Source organism: Rhineura floridana, chromosome 7 (assembly GCF_030035675.1).
Source record: "Rhineura floridana isolate rRhiFlo1 chromosome 7, rRhiFlo1.hap2, whole genome shotgun sequence".
Taxonomy (NCBI): domain Eukaryota; kingdom Metazoa; phylum Chordata; class Lepidosauria; order Squamata; family Rhineuridae; genus Rhineura; species Rhineura floridana.
In genome coordinates this window covers 58,503,131-58,511,531 of record NC_084486.1, presented here as the reverse complement: position 1 = coordinate 58,511,531, position 8,401 = coordinate 58,503,131, and the positions used below count along the sequence as shown (strand labels likewise).

Genomic DNA, 8,401 nt, shown 5'->3' with positions numbered 1-8,401 from the left:
GAGCAAGAGGGACGTTGGTAAAGGAGGGAAACAGCAACAGAATGAAGATAAAAAGGCTTGCAGGCTTTATTCTCATTGACGTTTGGCAACAGGAAATCTGTTAGTGGAAGAGAAGAATATCTGATAGGTCATCTGTTGCGTAATGAAGAATAGAAGACAGGAGACAAGCTAGGGGAAACAAAGTGATTCCAAACCTCTGAGGGGCATAAGGCCTTAGGAAGGAAAACGTTAAAGCAACACCTTTATAAGCTTACAAAAATTAATTTCATATCAGTGGTGCTGACAAAACCCATTTTTGCATTATGGGCGAAACTGGGGGACTTGGGGGGGGGATGGAATCATTTTCATGGACTGATTCCATAAAGGAAGCCACAGACCTGAATTTACAAGATCTAAACAGGGTGGTTTATAACAGATGCTATTGCAGATCGCTGATTCATAAGGTCACCATAAGTCGTAATCAACTTGAAGGCACATAACAACAACAAAACATCATTTAATTATATAAAAAAAACTTCTTGAATGGAGGTTTGGGGATTTTTTTAGCCAGTCTGAAGAACAAACATTACTGGATATATTTTCCAATTTTATTTCCAATTTTATTTATTTTAGGTATTTTTAAACTGCCCGTCAATCATATTCCCAGGGTGAGTTCTCAATTTATTACTACTGCACTTGTGGACATGATAGCTGCAGCTAGCTCAATTCTGTGAGGATTTAAGTATTTATTAATTAAAATAGTGGTTTAACAGTGCAATCCTATGCATGTTTACTCAGAAGTAAGACCTATTGTTTTCAGTGGGGCTTACTCTAAGGTAAGTGTGCCTAGAAGTGTAATCTAAACAAACCCTTAAAGTACTTGATCTCTAGGCAATAAACAACCGGAAGCTGATTTTGTGAAAAGGATATGTTCTGAGGGCTTTATGGTTACTTATATTAGAATGTCAAAGCTGGATCTCAAAGCCTAGTACAGATAAAAAGCTTTGCATGATAGTAATAGCATTTTATTTGCATTGTCCACTTTTGGAAAGTGCTAGATGTTTAACATTTTCCTGTCAGACAGTATATTCAACACTATGCTGAGCTAAGAGTTCATGGGGCACAGGCTATTCCTCAAACAAAACAAAAACAAAAAAACCCCCAACTGGTTTAACAGTACAATTCTGTGCATGTCTTCTCAGAAGTAATCCACTGAGTTAAATGGTGCTTACTCCCAGGTAAGTGTAAGTGGGGAAATAAGTCTTATTGAACTCAAGGAGACTAGTCTTTGAGTAGACATGTATAGAATTGTGCTGTAAAGTGTCATTAAATTTACATGGTTCTACAATATTTTGCCCTGTTATATCACTTGGCATTTTTAGATCTACTTTCAAGGCTTACATTATTTGGGGTGTTGATAAAGCTACTGTACAGTTGATAATAGAGGTCAGGTGGTTAGTGGTGGATCCTTAGATAGCCATATAAATTGGCTGTAAACCAGGTGTGGGGAACCTTTGGCTCTCCAGAGGCTGCTGAACTACAGCTCCATCACCCCTGGCCATTGATCCTGCTTTCTGGAGGATCAAAGGTTTCCTACCCCTGCTGTAAATGAAGGATTAAAAATGGACCAAAAAGGAGGATTCTGGAAATGCATTTGTTTGGCAAGGTATTTTATAAGTCAGATGTTGATTCTTGACTCTTGAATTCACGATGGACACACTTTCAGGCTATGTGTAGGGTAGAATCTGGCAAAGTATATGTACAGTTATTATGACAGAGTAAGTATTTAAAGCTGCATTCTGACCCTCCAGTGTTGATGGCTGGGGCAGATGTTAGGGTGCAGTGCAGGCCCATCTCCATCAGCAGAGGGGAACACTGCAGATGGAGGGCACCCCACTGTGGCAGAAACTTGAACTCCACCCAGGCAAACAGAAAGTTACCGCCAGTAAACAACTCTGAAGCTAGGTGTTGTGGGGTTGGGTGCTAGAGGGTTTGGATACACAGAATCCAAAGCCTGGCTTGGCTGCACCAACCCTGGAGCTGACAGCAAAAATGAGTGGGGGAAACTGCTCTGGCATCTTCCACTGACAGGGCTTCAGATTATTTATTTATTTAATTTATATCCTGCCCTTCCTCCCAGTAGGAGCTGGGCGATACGGATACAGTGGTGGCTCTGCTGCTCTGCTTGTCCCTGGTCCCAGTTAGGATTGCTCTGTAAGTTTGGTATCCTGCCTGAGGCTGATTTGCCACACTGTAGAGAAGTACACAGAATCAATACCCATCATAGCTAAACAAAATCTCTATGTGCAGACGTAGTATATCTCTGCACATGATAAGCTGGATACAAATGAGGGTTGGTGATAGGGTTGCCAGGTTCAAGGCCTGAGACTGATCCTGTATCTTTAGGAGAAGAGAAAGTCAGCCAAGTGCAGGTGTTCTTGCAACCCTGTAATGGGAAAAACCACAAGGTGGAATTCTCCTTTCCCCCTGCACAACTTTTAAAGATACAAAATGCCTCTTGGTTGCCAGGCCCAGCCCAGTACATGGAAACACCTGCATGGATTAGAACCTACCTGAGAGCCAGGAAGGTCAGCAGCCTCCAGCTCCTATATAAGTTCACATTTTGAGCCGCTTCATTGCTGAAACAGACAAATAAATGGATGTTAGAACAAATTAAACCAGAACTGTCACTAGAAGCTAAAATGATGAAACTGAGGTTATACTTCGGACACATAATGAGAAGACCTGATTCACTAGGAAAGACAATAATGCTGGGTAAACAGAAGGGAGTAGAAAAAGAGGAAGGCCAAACAAGAGATGGATTGATTCCATAAAGGAAGCCACAGAGTTGAACTTACAAGATCTGAACAGGGTGGTTCATGACAGATGCTCTTTGAGATCACTGATTCATAGGGTTGCCATAAGTCGTAATCGACTTGAAGGCACATAACAGCAACAACAAAAGCTGCAGTCATCCTGATCTGGGGAAACTGACATTTTGGGATCCTATTCAACACTGGAGGTGCTGCTAGAGGAAGAGGAGAGACAGTTTTCTCCTATTACCCCTTTCCCTTACAGCCCCCAGTGGTGTCTCCCGTGCTGTTCTAGAGGCCCCCCAACCCTCCACAGTACATTTTGACTGCTGGGGGCAGTGGAGTGGAATTCACAAAACCCACACTCCCTTCCACCAGTGGGAACATCTTCTGAATGGAATTTCATTTACAGGAACTGAGGTTCCAAACAAAATAGTCTAACCTAAGGCAGCTTTCTATGTTTCTAAATTGAGGGGTTGTAATAGATCGGTGGTAGAGCACATACAAAAGACCCCAGTTCAATGCCTGGCATCTTCAGGGAGTACTGAGAAAGATCTCCGTTTGAGACCCTGGAATGCCACTGCCACTCTCTATAGACAATACTGAGTTAGATGGCCCAATGGTCTGACTCATGTCAGAAAGGGGTACTGTGTTGGAGAAAATGACAGCATATCATATATAACAGTGGTTTCTTTCAAGAAATGTTCTATAGAACCCCTGAGAACTTTGGAAAATTAGCAGGATTTCCTTAATGAAAACATGAACAGGCTTCCTTATCTGTGTTCTTCCCATCCACCCTTCATGGCCTCCGCCTGAGGAAGGACACTAGTGCCTCTCTGATGGTGCAGAGCTGCCATTCATGCATTCTAGAGGCAGGAAGGGACTGAGCCAGCCTGAGATCCATTGTATCCTGAACCAGCTGTGGTCATCTGACAGGCTGGTGCAGTGATTTGCCTGGCCGCCACCTTCCACCCCAGGTAGTATGGACAGCAAGACAACAGATGTGTAGTGGCTCTGGCTCTGTCACTCCATTAAGCCCCACTGGGCAGCAGCCAGGATTCCAACTGCGTAACTCAGACTGAGACGTAGTTATTGGGTTTTCCACCTACCCCATGCAAATTAGGACTAAACTTGCTTCTCTAATTTTGAAATAGCTATCTTCTATAATCACAATGTATAAGCTAAAATGCTAGAAGAATTAAAATTTTTAAAAGCACTAAAAAGGCAGATGCAAATGTTCTACCCAAACAAGAATGAAAACTTTTAGCAAACTGCTGGTGTTACCGATTGCTATGACAGGAAACAAAGCATACAAATCTGATCTCCATAATGACTGTGGGTTATGCACCCAGCTACTGTATGTTATGCATTGAGTCTGGGTCATGTTGATTATTTCCCAGGTGCTTTTGTTAGAGCTAGAGAAGTTCACCTGCTGGGTACCATTCATCAGTTTTAGCCTCTCATATTATTCCTTGAAAAGCTCATAGCAAGTTTTTTATCCTTAGAAAAAATTCCATCGGGCAATGAATTAAAAATGACAACTCAACAGATAGTGAAAACAGGAAAATAAAATATACAAAACATTCCTAATCACCAGGTCTTGAAAAATTTACCAGATAGATAGGTAGTTCGCAGGGAGCTTAACTCATTAATACAAAATCTTGTGAAAGATGGGGTCTTCATGGGTCTTCTAGTACAGGACCCAAAATTAGCATTGGAAAAATTCCTAATACCATATTACTTTCATAGTAGTTGCTAACAAGCTCCTTTTCCAACAGGATGTTATGGAGAATCTGATCACAGTATCTCATTAACCAATCATCTTGATGCTGAGTTGCTGAGGGAATGATCATCTCCTGGGGTGGGCAGAGCTTGATGCGTTCCTAATGATGGGAATGTGCTCTCACCCAGTCCTCCACTGTAAGGTTGCCTTAAATGCTCCTGTTTTCTTACTGCTGTGTGACTCGGCATGTGTTTTTTCTTTCCCAGTGGAGTTACTGAATTGTTATAATACTGGGACTTGCTGTAAATTGATACAGGCCGTCATGACAGTGCCAAGCACCCTGTCATCACTCAATAAATTGTAATAATTAATTGTGTCTGGATGACCTCATTGGGTGACTGAATGACACAGGTTACACTGGATGACAGCGTCTTTCCAATCCGCTAAATTAAGTGAGCTGGGTATACACTAAGTATGGTGCATGAATAGTGACACCTTGTAGAAACAGAGAATTGTTTCACACTTCATTTGCAAACTAGGAGATAGGAAATGAATTAAACTTCAAGCAAACACTCTGGAGATTTAGAAAGAGTCCTATCTCTAAGTCATGTGTATTATTCATCCGAAGGAATTCAGTATCAAAGTAATTATTAATGATAATTCCAAAGTAGTTGTGCTGCTTCAGGATTTTTATGATTAAGAATGAAATGAATTAGTAATAAAAATCTTAATGCATAGTTATCCTTAAATATAATTTCCTATCTAGTTTTGAATCTCCTTGTGTTTTGATTATGGGTGATTTAATTTTTTTTTGCCAATAGTACCACTTTTAAAGGGATATGATTTCACTAAAGGTATCTACTAACTTTTCTCATCCATACTGTTACCCTTTCATTAATTGATTAAGATACTACTGCTGATGCCATATTGGTCCCACAAAATGAGAGCACGTGGGATGGGTAAAATGAGATTATTTTAAATGGTATTTTAAATAATGGACCAATAATCAGAATAATCATGGGGGACATAAGGGTCTTCAAATTCAGCCTCTGGAATTCTAGAGTGATACGCTGAAGACAATGCAAGAGGATTGCCTATAGCAGTCACTGGCATCTGTCATGTGTGAGTCAAGGGCACTCATTTTTATCTAATAAACACATCTTGCAAGCAATTTCCCTTAGTATAATGTATTTATGTATGCTATTTTCACCAATATATGCATTTCACACACTTTCCCCTAAATACATACATTTTTGTACACATTTTTTTTGTTGGACAACAGCATTGCAATGTTTTTAGAAGTGTGGACTTTGAAGGGTAGCTGTATTTCAGTTTGTATATTGATTCATGAAGTGTAACTCAGGTAGGTTCACATTAAAATATGAACCAAACCAGATTTCTCCTCCCCCAGAGGAGAGTGTGGCTGCCTAGTCTGGTGATGACCATCAAAAAGGCAAGGCAGGGCAGCAGGGTGGGAGAAGAGTGGAGTAGAGCAGCCAGAGAAGGGATGGAAGACATTTGGTTCAGGGCCCCCTCAACCCTGGCAGCCCCTCCTCAGAAATACCCACTTTTTCCTGCCATGCTCAATCTTGTGCCATGCAGAACCTCTACATGTTCTTGTGGTATACCAAGAACACAAGCTACAGTGGGCAGCCACAAGAGGTTAAGGAAGGAAAAGTGATCACTGTTTGCACCAGACAGTCCTCAGGGGGAAAAAAAAACTAGTCAATGTTTTATTGCTTACACTTGTTAACAGATTACTTTAGAAATGCCTGCTGGGAAGAGCATTACATTCTCTAGTTCGAAAGCTTCTTTAAAAAAAAAAGATATGCCTTGCATAAGAATACAGCTTCACTTCACCAATATGAGAAATTGCTTTCATACTATATGCAAGAAGTGTGTTTATTTATAATTTATAATTTTCATTCGTGGAATGGGGGATTCAGGGCAAAATAAACCCTTGTGCCACACTTCACAAATGATCCAGAAAGTGTAAGCAGAATTCTGAACTATTACTACTTGCAATAGGATTTGTGTTAGCCCAAAAGAAACACTGAGAGGGCTACCCTCCAACTGTACCAGTGTTTTGGTTGTATATGCAGGTTGCTTATAGGTAGAGTATCCCATAGCTGGGCTGGCGCTGGGTTAGCACAGTGTCTATGATCAGTGGCGCAATCATTTTTAAAATGAGATACGAGAATATTGTTTTGAGAAGGGCAAATTAAACAGGTGCAACTTAAAATGGAAGCCAAACTGAATTTCCCCCCATCCCTATCAAAGGAGAGGTCTTGGAGGTCTTCTAGTTAGTATCATTTACTTATTTTTTACATTTATATCCCACCTTTCCTTCAAGAAGGTCAAGGTGGTATGTATAATTCTCCCCTATTTGATCTGCGCAACAATCCTGCAAAGTAAGCTGGGCTGAGAGCTAGTGACTAGCTCAAAGTAACCAAGTGAGCTACATGGCAGAGGGAAAATTTGAGTTTGCCCTGGAGCCTTTTCCCTTAACCCCAGGTATATTTCGGATGCTCCCATATAGTTTAGTGATAAAAGGAACTCCATAGCATCTGCATCTGGTGGTTAAAATTGTTCTGAATTGAAGCCCTGCCTCAAATTAGGTCTTGCTGTAATATCTTTGCCGTCAGCCATGTTCCCATTGTTTTTAAAAAAACCTAAACTCCTTAGGGTGTTCTCAAAGAGCAATGGTTAATCCAGTGGCAAAGTACTTCAGTTCTGTACTACTTGCTGTGCCAACTCAGTGGGGAGTAAACTGAGTTTCAGCTCTCCCACTGGCTTTCGAGGGAATGTTTTGTTTGCTTTTCTCCTGGGCTGATATCCAGAGGGTTACATCAGTCTTCGGGCTAGCAATTTACACCTATGTTCTCAACAGCAATAACTTCGACAGTATGCTAGTTTTGCCATGTCCATATCGCCAGCTCAGTCCTACGCAGGGATGAGGGGGAAAAGTTGAATTCACACTTTCCAAAATAATATGGGAACTGAAACACAGCCCTCCTTCAAAATTTGCACTTATCTTTTGTGATGCAGTTCTTCAACCAAACAATGTCTTCAAAAATGAATATACTAGGGGAAAATGTGCATAAAAATGAATATATTATTGAAAATAACATACAAAAATACATTCTTTTATGAGAAATCACTTGCAAAAAGGTGTATATTAGTCAAAACTACATACAAAAATTGTAAGAGAAATTTGCTCTAAAATGCTGAAGAATTTTCATAAGGATTTTTTTTTTTAGCTGCAGAAATATGGAGAACTGAATTTAAGATTGGAAAAAAGAGAAACTGAGAGTCTGGAAATTTACAGATCATTTCATCCCTAGCCCTGAGTAAATTAAGTCAGACACCCAGTGAGTGCTTGAGAGAACAAGACCAAACACAAAATAGGCTCTTCTCTAAGTCCCAGCTTTCATGTTCTCTGGAGATTCTGAAAAAGATTTTCGAGGGAACACTTAGTTTGACTCTTTGGATCTGGAAGAGTAGGACAATTTCCTGACTGAAGTTGTTAGCTAGAGAGACAGAAGGTGCTTCCAGATTGTTGCAATTTTTGAGTGGGATTCAACCACATACCGGCAAATTCAGGTTGCACAATTATAGTTGATTGGGAGATCTTGTGCAAAAAACAGAACTCCTCAAAAGTCAGGCCTTTTGCAAAGATGAAAGTGACAGGAGAATGCACTGGAAAGTGTGGGATAACACTTGCTTTAACTCAACATCATCTAACCTCCCTGCTCAATAAACAAGTTGTCTGGAAACACTCAGAAATCACTTCCATTTGTTCATCCAGACCAATGACATTTTAGGGTCTGTGAAGAAACAGAGGCCAGAGCTAGACTTTACAGCACAAATGGGGAACCTCTGGCCC

The 8,401-nt window shown here is 40.6% G+C and overlaps 1 long non-coding RNA gene across 1 annotated transcript; it reads left to right on the top strand.

Moving 5' to 3' along the window:
* The first annotated feature begins 1,503 nt into the window (after window positions 1-1,503).
* Window positions 1,504-4,886, top strand: LOC133388397 (uncharacterized). The gene is made up of 2 exons (XR_009763786.1): window positions 1,504-1,645; window positions 4,571-4,886. It is a non-coding gene; the product is annotated as an uncharacterized LOC133388397 (long non-coding RNA).
* The last annotated feature ends 3,515 nt before the right edge of the window (window positions 4,887-8,401 follow it).